Source organism: Cavia porcellus, unplaced genomic scaffold, assembly GCF_034190915.1.
Source record: "Cavia porcellus strain 051 isolate PalLab524CR breed Dunkin Hartley unplaced genomic scaffold, mCavPor4.1 scaffold_6, whole genome shotgun sequence".
Classification (NCBI taxonomy): domain Eukaryota; kingdom Metazoa; phylum Chordata; class Mammalia; order Rodentia; family Caviidae; genus Cavia; species Cavia porcellus.
In genome coordinates this window covers 51,839,987-51,857,418 of record NW_026947489.1, presented here as the reverse complement: position 1 = coordinate 51,857,418, position 17,432 = coordinate 51,839,987, and the positions used below count along the sequence as shown (strand labels likewise).

Sequence of the window (17,432 nt, the reverse complement as noted above, 5' to 3'; positions counted from 1 at the left end):
AGATCAATAATCTCCTATACACTAAAGATATCCCTGGAAAACAGACTTCTAGAGAGGCCTTGATATTAGTAATACAGTTATTTATTATAAAAATTCACAAGGATCATCACAGAAAACACTACAAAAATTCTTTTGAAATATACAGTGGTCAAACAAAAAAAGCAAATGCAGTCTCAGACCTCCAGCTCACACTGAATAAGTCTAGGGCACATAGACCTAGAAGAAATTGGAAGAGGCACACTTGACACTGCTGAAATGATAGCAATTGAACTAAAGAAACAAGTTCACGAGGTTACAGAGAAAATCAGATCAGAAGTAATGTCTCAGGTAAAAAAGGAAATGTCCTGTCATTTACAGTTCAGTTCAGTAACTTTAGCAGGGGATTTAGCTCAGCAGCATAAGTGCCTGCTGGGCAAGTGTGAGGTCCTGAGTTTGATGCTTGGGTATAAAAAAAAAAGAAAAGAAAAAAGAAAAAAAGAACTAGAAAAGAATATTTCAAGTGTGCATCTTCCAATTTATTCTATTTTTCCTGGACTCATTCTGGGAGGCTGGAGGTATGAGATTCCATTTTGTTTAGTTTTTGTTTGTTTGTTTGTTTGTCTTTTTATAGTATGGATAATTTTTTTTTGGCGGTACCGGGGATTGAACTCATGAACTCGCACTTGCCAGGCAGGCTCTTATGCCACTGAGTTAAACCTCTGGCTATGGATAATATTTCAAAGACAGTAAGATACATTGTGGTAATCACTGCTGATTTCCTGTTGTCTTGTTTTGAAGTCTTGTATTGCTTACATTGTTCTGTTTTCATTTTCTTTGTTCTGCTGTGGTTTGCTTTGTTTTAGTCACTTTAAAATAAAAAAAGAAATTAAAGAAAAGACAATGTCAACATTTATAAAGGAAATACTCAGCTGCTCTAGGTAAGGAAATAGATGATGACAGGAGGAGGATGGAACTGCTAAAGATCAATGTAGGAAATAAATAGAATGCACGAAACAGATTCAAACAGATATTTAGTGTTGTAGCTGGCATAATGCCATCTTGTGCCCTCGATTTGACCCAGAAGAGTGGAACATTACTCAGGGTACAAGTCTCAGGAGAAAATCAGAATGAGCTGCACCCACAAGAGAAAAATGAACCTGCTCAACAAAGAAGCAGGATACAGTGTCAACTAAAAATGAATGGAAGATTCTAGCTAAATTGTTTCCAACAGGATGTTTATTTTGTTGTTTTCTATTTTAAAAGCTCTGTGGTTTTTCCAGTTCAGGGCCACTCATTTGGACTTTGAAATATGAGTCCATGAGTAATCACTGAGCTCAGCTAATAATTCCCCAATTTATCAGTTTGTATGTTGGGATTCCTATATCATTCATGAACCCACTTCCATGTTCTATAATATAGTTAGTGCCTTTATATGATTGGGTTAAAGAAGTTGATGAAACATGTTTAACTCTGGGGTACCAAAGAGCCAAATAATTTTATTTTTATAGAGAAAATAAGGACTAAAAAAGTCATTTATGGTAAAGCCTCAATTCATGATATAATCATAACTTAAATTTTTCCTGCCCAAGAGGAGGGTAGATGTGCTCTTGAACAATTCAGTCATGAGCCAGAAGTGATTTGTGAAGCTTTGTGTATTCATGCTCTAGTTGGGCACCAAGATTTCAAGAGAATAGGCACAATGGTGGTTTTGAGATCACATGGTTTAGGAGAGACTCTTTGCACAGTGATCCCCTCAGGGCACAGCTTCACCTCTGTATTCCTCAAACTGTAGATCAGGGCGTTCAGCATGGGGTTGAAAAAACTATAACACAGAAAAAGGATCTTATTCTGCTCCTCATGAGGGACCTGGGGGCCATGTACATGACAATGGCGCTCCCAAAGAAGAGCCCCACTATGCAGAGGTGGGAGAAACAGGTGGAGAAAGCCTTTCTATGGCCCTCCCTTGATGGAATCCTTAAGATGGCACTCAGGATGCATGAGTAGGAGACCAGCACCAGGTACAGGATTTCCACTAAGATGAACACACAGGCTGCAAAGGTGACGACTTTGTTGTGACAATTGTCAGCACAGGCCAGGTGGAAGACGGACAGGATTTCACAGAAGTGGTTGATTTGGTTAGGTCTATAGAAAGGCAACCTCAGGATGAGGCTTGTATGGAGCAGAGCCAGAAGCGAGCCAGGAAGTGATAATCAAAGCATTGCAGATTCTCCAATCCAGGATGGCACAATATTGGAGGGGTGGCAGAGGGCCACATTGTGGTCATAAAACATCACCACCAAGAGCAGATATTTTGTGTGTGGAAAGGTCAAAAAGAGGAAGGTCTGAGTCATGTAGCCTGCAAAGGAGATGGGCTTGGCTGGGCTCAGCAGGTTCACCAGCATCTGGGGCACCGTGTTGCAGGCATAGGCCATGTCCATGGTGGCCAGGTGGGAGAGAAGAAGTACATGGGGGTGAGCAGTCTACTGTCCAGGCAGATGAGGGCTAGAATGAGCCCATTCCCCAGCAGGGTGAGGGTGTAGAAAATTCCAAAAAGGACTACATGAATCCTTGGGCCAAGACAAAATCCCAGTAAGATGAACTCTGTGACTATGTCTGATTTCCTTCCATTTCACTGTTAAAGAGAAAATCAGATAGCTATGTGAATCTATTATTTTAAAACAGTTGTTACCTTTGGAGGAACTTTTAAGAATACATTCAATTTAAAATAAAGTATTTAAATTTATATCTTTTTGTGAACTAAAATTTAACTTGATATTCAATTTTTCGATGACAAATAGGTCATCAGCAATTAGTTACCTAGAGCCACTGATGTCGTGATATAATTAGAAACCTGTAGTGTCACAAACATAAAATAAGCATGAACATAGATTATTTCAGACATTCTTATGTAGAAATATGTCACAACTATTGGATAATAAATATAATAATTGAAGAGTTTAGTAAATCATGATGAAAGTACTATCATTTAAATCATAAATATAGACCAGATAGAACCTTACATCACCTTATTCAATAGAAATAACGAAATATCTATTTTATATTATAATACTAATTTTTCTGCTAATTATTTGCATGTACATATATTGTACACTGTGGTGTTTTAATGCATGTATAAATGTAAGTAGTTTTGAGTTAGGGAGTGGGAAGAAAGCAGTGTAGATGATATGTGATATATGAAGTTATGTATTGTGTGAAGCTCTGTGTATTTATTTCTATACAAATATATGCATTCATTGGTAGGTACTGTTCCCTACAAAATGTATTAGTATTTTAAGAATGGCAGGAAATCAAATTTTTAAATTTGGCAATTGGCCATCTGGACGACTCACAGAATTTATCAATTATGCACACAGAAAACTTCTGTAACAGTGCTTAGAGGTTGCAGTCACTTGTTTTCATAAAGCTGCACAGCATTACAAGCCTGGTTCTGTGTACATGGCTGTGCATGTGGAAGTGTGTTCCCATCTGCTCTCAGGGATTTGGACCATGTGCACCAAAAAACCTATATACACACATTTGTAAAAATATCTGCAGATGCAATTTCCCATGAACTAGCTATATAGAGATCACTTTCTAGATTTTCTCAGACTAAACATGCCTAAAGTTTGTGTAAAGTGAAAATAGACCTTTTAGCTGTTAATTCTATCCTTTATATTTTTAGTAAACTCAATATACCTGGAATTCAAATGTTGATTTCTGCTTTGAACAGAAACAGTGTTTGACCACAGCAAAAATAATTTTCTTGCACTATATATAGGTAATAGAAGGGAAATATCAACACATTTTTAATTCAGTATATCTGTCACTTTGCAAAATGTGCATTAGCAAATGAGTATTAATAATATATCCATTTATTCAATGGACTGGCGAGATGCTACACTGAGCAATTATACTTTTGGACCTTGACTCTTATCTCATACTTTCATCAGTAAGCCAGGCTGTAGTTCAAACATTTGTCATTGCTGTTATGAATGCAAAACAGATTCAGTCTTAGCTACTTTTCTCTGATTATTATGAGGACTGTGACAGATTTTGGTCAGTCCCTGCTTGAGTGGCATCACTAGCAATGCAGAAGTCAAAGTGTGTTGTCCAAGAATTTGTATGTAAGAGCCAGGATTGCATTCTGAGGAATAGATGCAACAACTACATATATACCTGATGAGAATAACAAGTTAGAAATAAAAACGTTCCAGGAAATATGGATGAGGAGAGTTTGGGCACCTTTAAAAGTTCCCCCAGATGCAGGGCAAGGGACCCTGAGTAGGTGAGTGGGCCCAAATGCAGTGAGTTTTATGAGGAGCCTGTGTGGAAGAAGAGTAGGAAAAGGAGGCCGCTGATCAATGTGGATGTGGACACCAGGGGAGACGGGCAGCATTTAGCAGTGCTTAGGCCTCAGAGGAAGGGAGGGCAGCCCTGGATGCAAGCCATCTGGTGGCTGGATATCTGCTGTCCAGGAAGATGCTTTATGTGGTCAGTAAGCAACATCCCGACCAAGGAAAGTCTCTGATTGGCTATCCTGACCTTAATTCCCCAGTCAACTACTAAGTAAGAATTCCTTTCCCGGAGAAGATTATTTCTGCAAAGAAGTTTGTTGGTTAGCATAGTTCTTTGCTCAGTTTGAAGATACACGTTGGAATTTTAAATGAGTACACATTTAGGTCTTCTGGCTCATACCCTATCCCACTACAGGTGAGGCTGGCAGGACCCAGTTCCTGAACATAGTTTCTCAAGCTGGGCTTCAAAGAAGAGCAAACTTTAGTGCTGTACCCTCATTTAACAGGACTCAGGGAAAGAAAGTGCCCTTCCTAAGATGACAGAATAGCAAGGATTTTTGATAAAAGATCAGATCATCTTGACATGCAAGACACCTAAATAATATATTTGACATTTTCACACGAGACTGAGACTAATAGGCTTCTCAATTGATGTTAAGAATTTCAATGACTGATAAACTCTATAAATCTACTTCTTAAACTCAAGGCATAGAAAATATATAATAAGTGATAGGAAAATTCAAGTTCACTCAGATATACAATGCTAATTTCCTTCCCCAATTTTCCTTTATTTCACACAAACTAAAAGCCAAAGGAAAAAACGCAGTGTAAAAACAGTGCAAAGAATAATGTATGGATAGCCAAATGGTAAGAAAGGTAAAGGTGTTCAGTATATCTAAGTGTATCTTCAGTAATTCAGTCCTTCTGTACGTTAGAAAAGGTAAGCAGTCTTCTCAATTTTTACAACCTTGTAATTAACACACATTTGGTGAGTGGAAAAATAAGTGAGTATGTGAAAAAATAACAAACTGCTATGTATCTGTATCTTTGTATAAGAGCCACCATAATATAGCCTACTAGAATTAGTAGATTAATTTTGCAGAATTCATCCCATTTTCCCAAAGAAAACAAAGCACTACGAGGCAATGTGAATCTCATTCTTAGTGATCCATACTCAATTAAGAACTTTGAAAACTGGTAAGAACAACTGAGTGAATGACAAGGTGTTTAAAACTTGACTTGGTTATGTATTTCTCCTTCATCTATTTTTACTTTATATTTAATACTCATGTGAAATACTTAATGTTCATGAAAACTATCCACTAGAAATCAAAAGTTAAATTTTCCAATTCCTGGAGATAGAACAGTGGGTATAATAAATTCCTTGTCAATTTAGATTTTAGTTATTTTGAAACACATTACCCAAAATTAGTTTGATTTTAAGATTTTAAAATTGCCATATAAGAATCCAGTTTTGTATGATCAGGAAACAAAGACATTTCTAATGTTTGTTGGAAACAAACATTTCTAAGAAAGAAAACATTTCTCTATATCTCTATATCAAAACATTGAAACTTGATGTATCTTGTGTTTCATAAAGTAAATTTCAGTTTACTCAACTGCCAGGCTCCAGTCTGTGCATCAAGCAGAGGTATTGCCCACTCTAAAGTGGTCACTCATTGGGAGCCCACAGCTCAACTGACCTGCAGGGCTGTTCAGGAAAAAGGGAGAAATGAACAGTCATTCCTTGTACCATTTACATAGTTATAATTTCAGAGTTTCCAAATATATCTTTCAGGTGTTTGGGCTGCTAAGCTCAGTGATTTTCTGGATGGAGGTACTATTGTGGACCAGGAAGAATAATGAGGGTCAGTTTCATGTGATTACACTTGTTCAATAATCTGACACTGACTGGTCCTGTTCTGAGTGTTCTCATGTGCTGGACACTGTTGGGCAGAAAGTAAAGCAGGTTGATGATTTGGAGGTTAGGAGGAGTTACCTGGGATCCTCTTGTTCAGGTGCAGGAGACGAGATGAATTTCTAGATAGAAATTAAACACAAACATTCTCTAAAAATTCCTTGTTATCTTCCTGATGTTATCTAATGCCTCCAAGCTTTTTCCATTTTATCTCTATCCCCCAAAGAAGACTTATCCTCCCAGTCACACAAAATCTGTCACATGCACACATTTTCTGAGTGCTTTTATGTACCTGATGCTATCTTGATGCTATGTCCCGTGGAATGTTAGTGTACAGCAAGCCATCCCGCTGACTTTGCATTCCACTGCAATACATATGTCCTCATAAATGCAGCATGTATTGTGACTTTGCTGACAATAATTAGGTCTATATTTGTAAAATAAATAAAAAACATTAATTTCCTGAAATGTAATACCAGTCGATAACATATTGTACTCTAAGATTTGGCAGATTATTCTACGCATTTGATCTCAATCCATAATACAGAACTTCCTTGCTTCTTTCTTTAGCATCTTCATCTTCAAATCTATCATACACAAATTTTTACTCTAATGAATCAAAACTCCCAAGTTCCACTTTTACATAATTTGTCCATCAGTAGGCTACATAATCTTTGCAAGAGTATTTATATCGCACAGGATTGATGAGCTTATGTGTTTACCATTAATAGGGACAATTCATTTTGATTTCTGGCACTGAAATGAAGAGTGGCAGTAAATAGTGACAGTTAACCCAACAGTAGGTGCTACAACCTGTGTGGAGAGAAATTAGAGCTGTAGAACCAAAAAGGCATCCTGGTCTTTACCCCGAGTTGGTCTCAAAGAACTCAGTAAGGAAGCACCTGGAGGTTGGGACTGTGTGCTATTTTCTCAGAGCTTCCGTGTGAGCTATGTGACCCTGGCTTCTGTTAGTGTTTGCTATGCATCAGAATCCTCACTAGAGGAAGTTTGGTTTTCCAGGGCTTAGCCTAATTGGCAGCTCTTGAGGGCTTACTGGTTAGGCTGGGCTATGAGACACCTTGCTTGCCTGTCTGCTGGAAAGAAGAGAAAGCAATTTTCTTTTTCTTTTTCTGTTTTCATCCCAGCATGATCCACAATTAGGAGATAAAGACAGCCCCCAGAACTCCTCTGAGATGAGATGTCTCCGTCTGGTCCCTGGTCACTTGGCATGATTGGCCTCTCGTGAATCTCAGCACTGCCTTCTGCCCACTCTCCACTTGGTTCACTTGAACCTTCAGCAAGCTGGACCCGTGTGACCATGCATGACATTCTGACATCACTTCTGCAGCTCAGCTTCTCCATGAAGTCATCTGGGCCCCTGTGCTGCAGCAGAAGTGGGAAGAAAGGGCCCCAAGAGGAGACTGGTCACATGGAACATGCCAAGGTGTGGAGATGCTGTGGAGAGCTGCTTAAAGAGATGTGCAGGAGCCTAGGAAGTTATGGAGGAACCAAGATGTCGAGTAGGACCTGTAGGACCTATCTGAAGCAAAGGTTTTCAGGGCATCAGGGCAGGTCATCTGCTGGAACTATTCTCGAATTTGAGTTCTGAATTGAAGGCTTTAAATGGCAGACAGTCTCCCCCTCTGAGAAGCCAGGAGGCTGAGTAAGGCAGACTGCACATGAAACAGCTACCACTTCCTAGCGATTAGGTTGTCTGCTCCTACAATATCCTGATTCATATTTATATTTTGTTTTATTTTAATCTTGGAATGGTTTGGAATCATATTCTCTATTTTTTTCCCATTTGAACAGTTCTACTTTTCCCCTTCATCTGTCATCCATTTTGGTTCTTATTTGTGCTTCTTTCTCATGCAACATAAAGAATGGAATATTAAACATGTGTATCCCATTTGTTTCACTTACATGTATGATCTTGAGGTGAACCCACTTATCTAGCACTGTCTCACTGTAACTTTACGGAAGAATAGTACTCTATTCTATATAAAATCACATTTGAAAATCCATTCATCTATTAATGTACATTTTGTTTTTTTTCCAAGATTACTTACTAAAATTGTGCTGCTATAAACATGGGTGTGCATAGATTGCTGTGGTGTGATGCTTTTAATTCTTTCAGGAAGGTAACAAGAAAGGGACAACCTGGATGAAATTGAGCATTTGGTCATAGTTTTTTGAGGAGTGTCTGCACTGATTTTCATAGTGGTTGCACCAGTCTACCATCATATTTTCTGCTTTCTTTTAAACAGTTTTGCTCAATTCACAACACCACTGCACATTTTGGATCCCATTTTATCACTCAGCTTCTCACACTGTGAGACTAATATTTACACATGTGGGTCTGATTTATTTCACCTATGGATATGGCCTCAACATGAATCCATTTACTTATAAAAGTCTTGTTTATCTTTCTTTATGGCTGAGTAGTAGTCCATTATATAAAAAGAAGAGCTTTTTTTTTATACATTCCTTGGTTGATGGGCATTTGTATTGTTTCTAAGTGTTAGCTATACAAATTGTGCTTCTATAACCATGGTTTCACATATATTGTTGTGGTATGATGTTTTTCATTCTTCTAGGAAGTTACCTAGAAGGGCAAGAGCTGGATCAAATGGGATCTCTGGTCCTAGTTTCATGAGGAATCTAAAAACTGACTTCCACAATGGTTGTTCCAGTCTGCACTTTGACCAACAGTGGAGAAGAGCTCCTTTTTCCCCACAGTCCCTCCAGCTTTTGTTAGTGACTGATTTCTTGAGGATAGCTTTTGTTTCTGGAGTGAGAATTATTTTAATTTGTATCTCTCAAATGTCCAATGATGCAGAACATTTTTTCACGTATTTATTTGTCATTTATATTTCTTCTTCTTAGAAGTATGTATTCATCTCAGTGCTGTTTCAGACTGAAACTTTGAGTTTGAGGGGTCTGATGTTTTTCAGTTCTTTGTATTGTCTGAGGGACAACTGGATAAAATTCTTTTCCTACTCTGTGGGTTACCTTTTCACTCTGTTGGTGATTTCCTTTGTAGTGCAGAAGCTTTTTTTTTTTTTAATAAGGTGAGATCCCATTTGTTGATTGCTTGCAGTGTTTCCTGTGTGGTCTGTGTTTCCTTCATGAGGTCTCTTACTACATGTATGTCTCAAGATTTCTACCTGATTTCTCCTCCAGTGGATTTAGTGTTCCTATTTTAATATTTAGATGAATGATCAATTTTGACTCCCAATTACTGTATGGTGGTAGATATGGGTCTAGTAATAGTCTTTAGCATGCTGAGTGTCATTGTTTCCAGCACCATTTATTAAAGAAACACTCATCCTCTGAACATGCTTGGCCACTTTGTCAAAGATAAGGCAGCTCAGTGTGTTTGGATTTACATGTGCATCTTCTATTCTCTTCCACTCATCCTCAGGTCTGGTTTTTGCCAGTGCCATGCCAATTTTATCACAGTAGATTTGTAATATATTTTCAAGTCAGGGATCATGATGTCCCCTGACTTGCTTTGTTGCCCAGAACTGCTTCTGCAATTCGAGGTGTTTTCTGGTTCCAAATAAATATTAGGAATATTTTCTCTAGTACTGTGAGGTATGGTAAAGGCATTTTGATTAGAACTAATTTAATCTATATTACAATTTTGGGAATATGGCCATTTTCCATCTTTTAGTTCTTCCTATCCAGGAGAAAGAGATCTTCCCATTTTCTGATATCCTGTTTACTCCCCTGTTTAAGGGCACTGTGGTTTTCAATCCACAAACCTTCTACTTCCTTTTCTTTAGAGTATTTCATTTTTTGAATGTTATTGGTAAGTGGATGGTTTCTTTCTCTCCAAGAAATTATTTGTGTACGGAAATGCTATTAATTTTTGGTTGTTGACTTTGTATCCAGCTACAATGCTGAATTTGATTACTAAATCTAGAAGGTTTTTTGGTGGACTTTTTTGGTATTCCATGTAGAGTAGCATGGTATATGAAAATAAAAATCATTTAACTTCTTCATTTCCTAAACTTATCCCTTTTAGTTCATTCTCTTAACTAATTGTTCTGGCTAATGTGTCCAGAAGGTTAATGAATAGCTGTGAATATAGTAAATATTTTTGTCGTGTTCTTGCTTTTACTGTGAAAGCTTTCAGCTTTTGACCATTTAATTCGATGTTAGTTGTTGATTTTTCATAGATGACTTTTATCAGCTTGAGATACCGACCATCTATTCCAATTTCCAGTAGGATTTTTATCATGAATTCATGTTGGATTTTCTCCAGTGCCTTTTATGCATCTATTGATATAATCATGAAATTTCCATCTCTGGCTGTGTTAGTATGGTGTATTACATTTAATGCTTTACATACATTGAACCACTCTGCGTTTCTGGAATGAATTATACTTGTGAATGAGGTCTAATCTTGCTAGTGATTTGTTGTATTCTGTTTGACAATATATTATCAAGATCTTACATAGATTCTTGCATCTACCTTCATTAAAGTGAGTAGTCTGTAGTTTTTTGTGGGGGTGAGGGACATTCTTCTCTGGCTTTAGAACTGGCATAATAGTTCTTTTCAGGTATGATTTTGGAAGTATTGATTTCCCTTCTATTTCCTTAAGTAATTTTAGCATGGGGGCAGTAATTATTCTCTAATTTTTTTTTGTATAATTAAACAGTTAATCCATCAGGACCTGGACCTTTATTCATGGATAAATTTTTAATTACATTTTCAATATCATTGACTAATATTGGGTTATTTACATTTTTACCTATTCTTGATTTAGTTTTGGTAATTTTGTTGTATTTAAAACTGACTATTTTTTGTGTTTCCCATCTTATTAGAGTACAGGTTCTCAAAGTTGGTATTGATGATCTGGATTTCTGTAGAATCTATTGTGATTTTCCTGCTATCATTCCCAAATCTTAGAATATTTGCTTTTTCTTTTCTCTTTTGTATGAGATTGGCTAGTGGGTTTTCAGTTTTATGTATTCTTTAAACAAATAATGTTCTCAATTTATTGATCTGTTTATTGTGTTCTTAGTCTCAGTTGCATTATTTTCTATACTTACCTTATTATTCCCTCTCTCATATGAGTTTTAGATTTGAATGTTTTTCTAAAAATTTGAGGTTCAAATTAGATAGTTTTTAAAAATCTCATTCTGTTTTTCTGATGTGAGTTCAAGATTCTAGCTTCTCTTTATAGGACTGCTTTCACTGTGTGCCAAAAGTTCTGTTATGCTGTGTCTGAATTAACATTTACTGTTTAATTTCATCATTAATTATCTCTATAACTCATGGATTGCTCAAAAGGGTGTTGTTTAATTTCCACATTGATGTAGCTTTTGTGATTTCTTTTGCAGTTAATTTTCTTTGTCATGGCACTATTATCAGACAATATGTATGGGATCATTTCAATTCCTCTAGATTTTCTTGAGCATGTTTTATGGGGTATTATGTGATCTACTTCAGCGTATATTCCATGTGCAGCTGAGAAGAATGTGTATTTTGAAGTTAGAGCTGGAATATTCTGTAGACATTTATCAAGTCTCCTTTTACACAGTCTGGTTTATTTTTTTTTATTTTGAAAATAATAAAACCAAATGACAAAGAAAACAAAATAGAGTCATTCAAAACAAAAGGATGGACACAGTACATGATTTAAAACCACAATACAAGGTGATCTACAATGGTTACTATGATCTATCTGGTTGTCTTCAATAGAATTGCCCATATTGTTAGGTACGGTAAAATTGAACATAGCAGTACAGAAGAAGATCAATAATAATAAAGCATTGTTGACATTATAGGATTTCAAAAGTGGGTAATAGTCAAACCAGAATGGATATCATTGTGAATCCTATTGTCTTTAGAGTAGTTGCCTATACTCTCAGACTTGAGACTTATTATGAAATGTAACAGATTCAAATAAAATCAGTCAAGACAAGACAGTGATCTAACTAACCAGATTTAAATAAAATTAGTCAGAATGAGACAGTGTAAGTAATACAGGGCTTCAGATTAAGTTAATAGGAATTTAAAGATGGTTACCATAGTATATCCTGCTATTTTTGAAATAGCTGTCTGTGCCCTCAACTCTAGTACAAGGAGACAGACTGGAACAAAATAAAACCAAATTAAACAGATCTATGAGAGCAATGTGGGTTTTAAATCATGATACAAGATTAACAATGTCCTCTGCCTTCGCTTTTTTAGACAATTCCTCCCCTTTCACTTGCACAGGGTACACTGTACATTTTGTATCTCACTAACTCCTTTAGTTTTAGATTAAGGAGGCAACCTGCTATTTACCTAAATGGTTCTGAACCTTTTTACCCCTGAGCATGATCTCAAGCTGTATCCATATTCCTACAAGAGCCTCAAGTTTTTCCTTCCTTATAGATAAGTATTTTTCCATTGTATAAAAGCATTACGTCTTTCCAACCTATCTGCAGCTGATGGATGAGCTTATACCCTTTCTTCTGGTTCCCTGTTACATTGAGCATTATTTTCTCATCTTTGACTTTCAATCCATAAACCCTCTTTCAGATTAATTATATTTCTTACATAGAGTATCTTGATGGACCTATGTCCTGATCAACTCTGCCTGTGTTTCTTTTTGTTAGTGTATCAAGGCCATCTATGCTAGTGTTTATAGTCAACCTTCTCTGCCTCATCTCTGCTGTGCTATTTTTCTGTCCTTGTTTTTCTTTTCTCCTTCATTCCACAGTCTGCCCCATTCAGTGAGGCCTCTCCGCTGCTGTTCCTGAAACCATGGTGTTTTCTCTCTCTCTCTTAGAATGTCCCTCAGTGCTTTTTGTATTGTTGGGTTGGTGATGAAGACCTCCCCCTGTTCTTCTTTGTCATGGAAGCATCTTGTTTCTCCATTAATTTTCAGAGATAGTTTTTCAGGGCACATCATTCTGGGTTGGAGGTTATTTTCTTTCAGGACTTGGATTACTTCACTCCAAAATTTCTTGATTTGATGGTTTGTGTTCAGAAGTGTGTCATGATTCTGATGGGTTTCACTTTATAGGTTATCTGTTTCTTTTCTCTGACAGCTTTTAATATTCTGTTCTTGTGTTGAATTTCTGGGATCTTTATTATATGTCTGGGTGTAGATCCATAGTGGTTGTAGCTGGCTGGAGTTCAGTATGCCTCTTATGTCTGAATATAATTTCTTTTTCCTATGTTTGGGAAGTTTTCCTTAATTATTTCTGTAAATAGCCTTTGTATTTCATTTGTGTTTACCCCTTCTTCTTTAGTCTCATTTTTTATTCTTAAGTTATAGATCCTCTTGTAATCTCCTAGCCTTTGCATTGTTACTTCCTGGTTCCTTGTTTTTTTAAAGAGATCTTTCCTTTTTGATCACACATTGCAAACCAGTCTTCAAGTTTTGATAGTCTACCTTTAGTGTCTTTCACGTAGTTTTTCAAGCTTTCAATGCAGTTTTTATTTCCTCATATTGTCTTTGAATGTTTCATATATTTTAGTTTTTTTAAAGTATTCTTCATCAAAGGTTTCCCTCCTTTTTCTGTGTGCCTCCATTCTCCCATCTGTTTCTTCTGGAGAGGTGCTTAGAATTTTTTTATTAATCTTGTTACAGCTTCCTTCACTTGTATTAGTATTTCTGTTTTGAGTTCTTCTATAATGTCATGAAGATATTTCTTGATGTCAGATGATGTTGCTTCTGATAGTGCATGTGTGCTGACCCTGCTCTCATCTGTGTTTACCTCTCCTGGACCAGTACTGTTTGGGTTGGAGCCTGGAGACTTCTTTTGTCTCTTTCTTTTTTCATGTTTCTGGGTTTTTCTTTTTTTTTTATTTAAGAGGAAAAAGAGAAAAACACAAAACAAAACAAAGCAGTGTAAGGTTACACATAAGACAGAACTACAAAAAAAAAAACATAACAGTAAGAAATCACCTGTTAATAGATTACATATTATCATCTTGGAAATAGTTGCTCAAATCACAGTATCAAAGAATACAAAGTAGACATTCAAACAGAGAGACTGCAAACAGCTGTGTTCAATGATCCAAAAACATTAATATAGTCAGCTATTTAACACCCCTAAACACACTTGCTGTTATATCCATTAGAGCTCTTTTTTTTCCTCCCTCTCTTTTTTACAACAAAATTTACACATTTTGGATTTTATTACTCCTTAGTTCTTATTACTTTTTTTGTGGGGGGGGGAGAGAATAAAGTCAAATATGGCAAAACAAAGCTGTCAGTCAAAACCAAGGATAAACATAGCACATGATGTAGAACAGAGTACAAGGTTATTAACAATGGTTATCAACGTTGTCTCTTGTTTCCTTAAAAAGAATTGTCTATCTCATTAGATATTATAAAGTTGGACAAAACAGTAGAGAACAAGACCAATAAAACTTAGGCATTGTAAACATTACAGGACTTCCAAAGGAGAAAATAGTCAAACCAGAATGGGCATCTTAGTGAATCTTATTGCCTTCAAAGTAGTTGCCTATACCCTCAAAATTGATACTATCATACAGAATGGAATAGAGTCTAATTAGTCAAAACAAGATTGTGGGAGTATTACAGGACTTCAAAACAAGTTAATAGGAAATCAAAAAGAGTTACTATTATATATCCTGCTAATTTTTTTAAATTTTCCCCTTAATTAAAACAAACATAAGAAATAACTAAATAATTTTTTTATAGAATAAGGGAGAAATTGAGATAAAACAGGACATAACAATATAGCAATACAGGTCAAAGCATGACTGTTTCAGCAACCTAGTGCTTCACCACCAAATAACCCGACTTAATAGTAGTTACCATAGTGTCTGTCTTTTTCCTTGAAATATTTGGATAAAACTTCATATACTATAGCTTCAAATATTTCCATATCAAGAAGCCCAGAATAAAGCCTTTCTAATTAATAAGTGAAAACTTTATAAGGCTTCAAGGCCACATAATGGGGAATCATGATTACCACATATTTTTATATATTTGAATCATTACTTACATTAGGGAGACTATTCGGTATTCATACATGCGAGATTGATTTATTTCACTTATGAGTATGGTCTCAAGCTGCGCCCATTTATTGATAAATATCTCAATGTGATCCTTCTTTATAGCTGAATAATACTCCATTGTACAGAAATACCACAACTTTTTTATCCACTCCTCAGTTGATGGACACTTGGGTTGTTTCCAAGATCTGGCGATTACAAATTGTGCTGCTATAAACATAGGTGCACATATAACACTGTGGTATGATGCTTTCAGTTCTTCTGGGAATATGCCTAGAAGTGGAATAGCTGGAATAAATGGGATTTCCAATCCCAAATTTTTGAGAAATCTCCAGACAGACCTCCACAAAGGCTGTACAAGTCTACACTCCCACCAACAGTGCAAGAGAGTTCCTTTTTCCCCACAGCCTCTCCAGCATTTGTCGTTGTTGGTTTTCTTGATCCTGGCCATTCTTTCAGGAGTGAGATGGTATCTCAGTGTGGTTTTAATTTGCATTTCTCTAATGACCAATGATGATGAGCATTTTTTTATGTATTTATTTGCCATTTGCATTTCTTCATCTGAGAATTGCGTATTCATCTCAGATGCCCATTTTTGGATTGGATCTTTGAATTTTGGAGGTCTGAGTTTTTTTAATTCTTTATATGTTTTAGACAAGAGTCCCTTGTCTGAGAGAGAGTTCACTAAAATCTTTTCCCAGTTTGTGGGTTTTCTTTTCACTATGCTGGAGATTTCTTTTGACATGCAGAAACTTTTTAATAAGAAGTGGTCCCAGTTATTGATTCTGGGAAGTATTTCCCGTGCGGTTTGAGTCCTGTTCATGAATTCTCTACCTACTCCTATGTCTCCAAGGTTTCTACCTAATTTGTCTTCCAATAGATTTAGTGTTTCTGTTTTAATATTCAGATCTTTGACCCATTTAGATTTTAATTTAGTACATGGTGATAGACATGGGTCTAGCTTTAGTTTTCGGCAAATGGAGAGCCAGTTTTTCCTGCACCATTTATTAAAGAGACTGTCGTTCTTCCAGTGAACCTGCTTAGCTCCTTTATCAAAGATAAGGTGGTTGAGTGTGTTTGTAGTTGAGGTTGTATCTTCTAATCTATTCCATTGATCTTCAGCTCTGTTTTGATTCCAATACCATGTTGATTTTACTACTGTTGCTTTGTAGTATAATTTCAGGTCAGGGATTGTGATGCCTCCTGCTTTGTCTTTGCTGCTTAGAATTGCCTTTGCGATTCTAGGTCTCTTCTGGTTCCAGATGAAATTTAGGAGTGATTTCTCTAGATCTATAAGGTATGTTGATGGTATTTCTATTGGGATTGCATTGAATCTGTATAAGAGTTTTGGGAGAATGGCCATCTTCACAATGTTTGTTCTTCCTATCCATGAGCAAGGGATGTCTTTCCATTTTCTGAGATCATCTTCAATTTCCTTTTTCAGTGTATTATAGTTTTCACTGTATAAGTCTTTCACTTCTTTCATAAGAGTAAGTCCTAAATATTTCATTTTTTTGCTTGCTAATGTGAATAGTCCAGTTTCTCTTATTTCCCTCTCTGAGATTTTGTTGTTTGTGTATAGCAATGCTATTGATTTCTGAGTATTGATTTTGTATCCAGCCACATTACTGAATTTATTTATTGTATCTAAGAGTCTTTCAATGGGGTTTAGGGGGTCTTCTATGTAGAGTATCATGTCATCTGCAAACAATGATAATTTAACTTCTTCTTTTCCTATCTTTACCCCTTTTATTTCTCTTTCTTGCCTAATTGCTCTGGCTAGTACTTCCAGTACTATATTAAATAGGAGTGGTGATAAAGGACATCCTTGTCTTGGGCCTGATTTTAAAGTAAAGGCTTTCAATTTTTGGCCATTTAGTATGATGCTGGCTGTTGGTTTGTCATAAATGGCCTTTATTATATTGAGGTAAAGACCATCTATTCCAATTTTCTGTAGAGTTTTTATCATAAATAAATGTTGGACCTTATTGAAGGCTTTTTCTGCATCTATAGAAATGATCATGTGATTCTTATTTTTTGCTTTATTGATATGGTGGATTACATTTATTGATTTGTGTATGTTGAACCATCCTTGCATTCCTGGGATGAATCCCACTTGGTCATGGTGTGTAATCTTCTTGATGATTTGCTGGATCCTATTTGCCAATATTTTATTGAGGATTTTTGCATCTGTGTTCATTAGGGAGATCGGTCTATAGTTCTCTTTTTTAGTTGGGTCTTTCTCAGG

At 36.2% G+C, this 17,432-nt stretch overlaps 1 pseudogene; it reads right to left on the bottom strand.

Moving 5' to 3' along the window:
- Positions 1-1,661: 1,661 nt before the first annotated feature.
- On the bottom strand, positions 1,662-2,607 carry LOC100719530 (olfactory receptor 2A1/2A42-like; annotated as a pseudogene).
- Between the last annotated feature and the right edge of the window lie 14,825 nt (positions 2,608-17,432).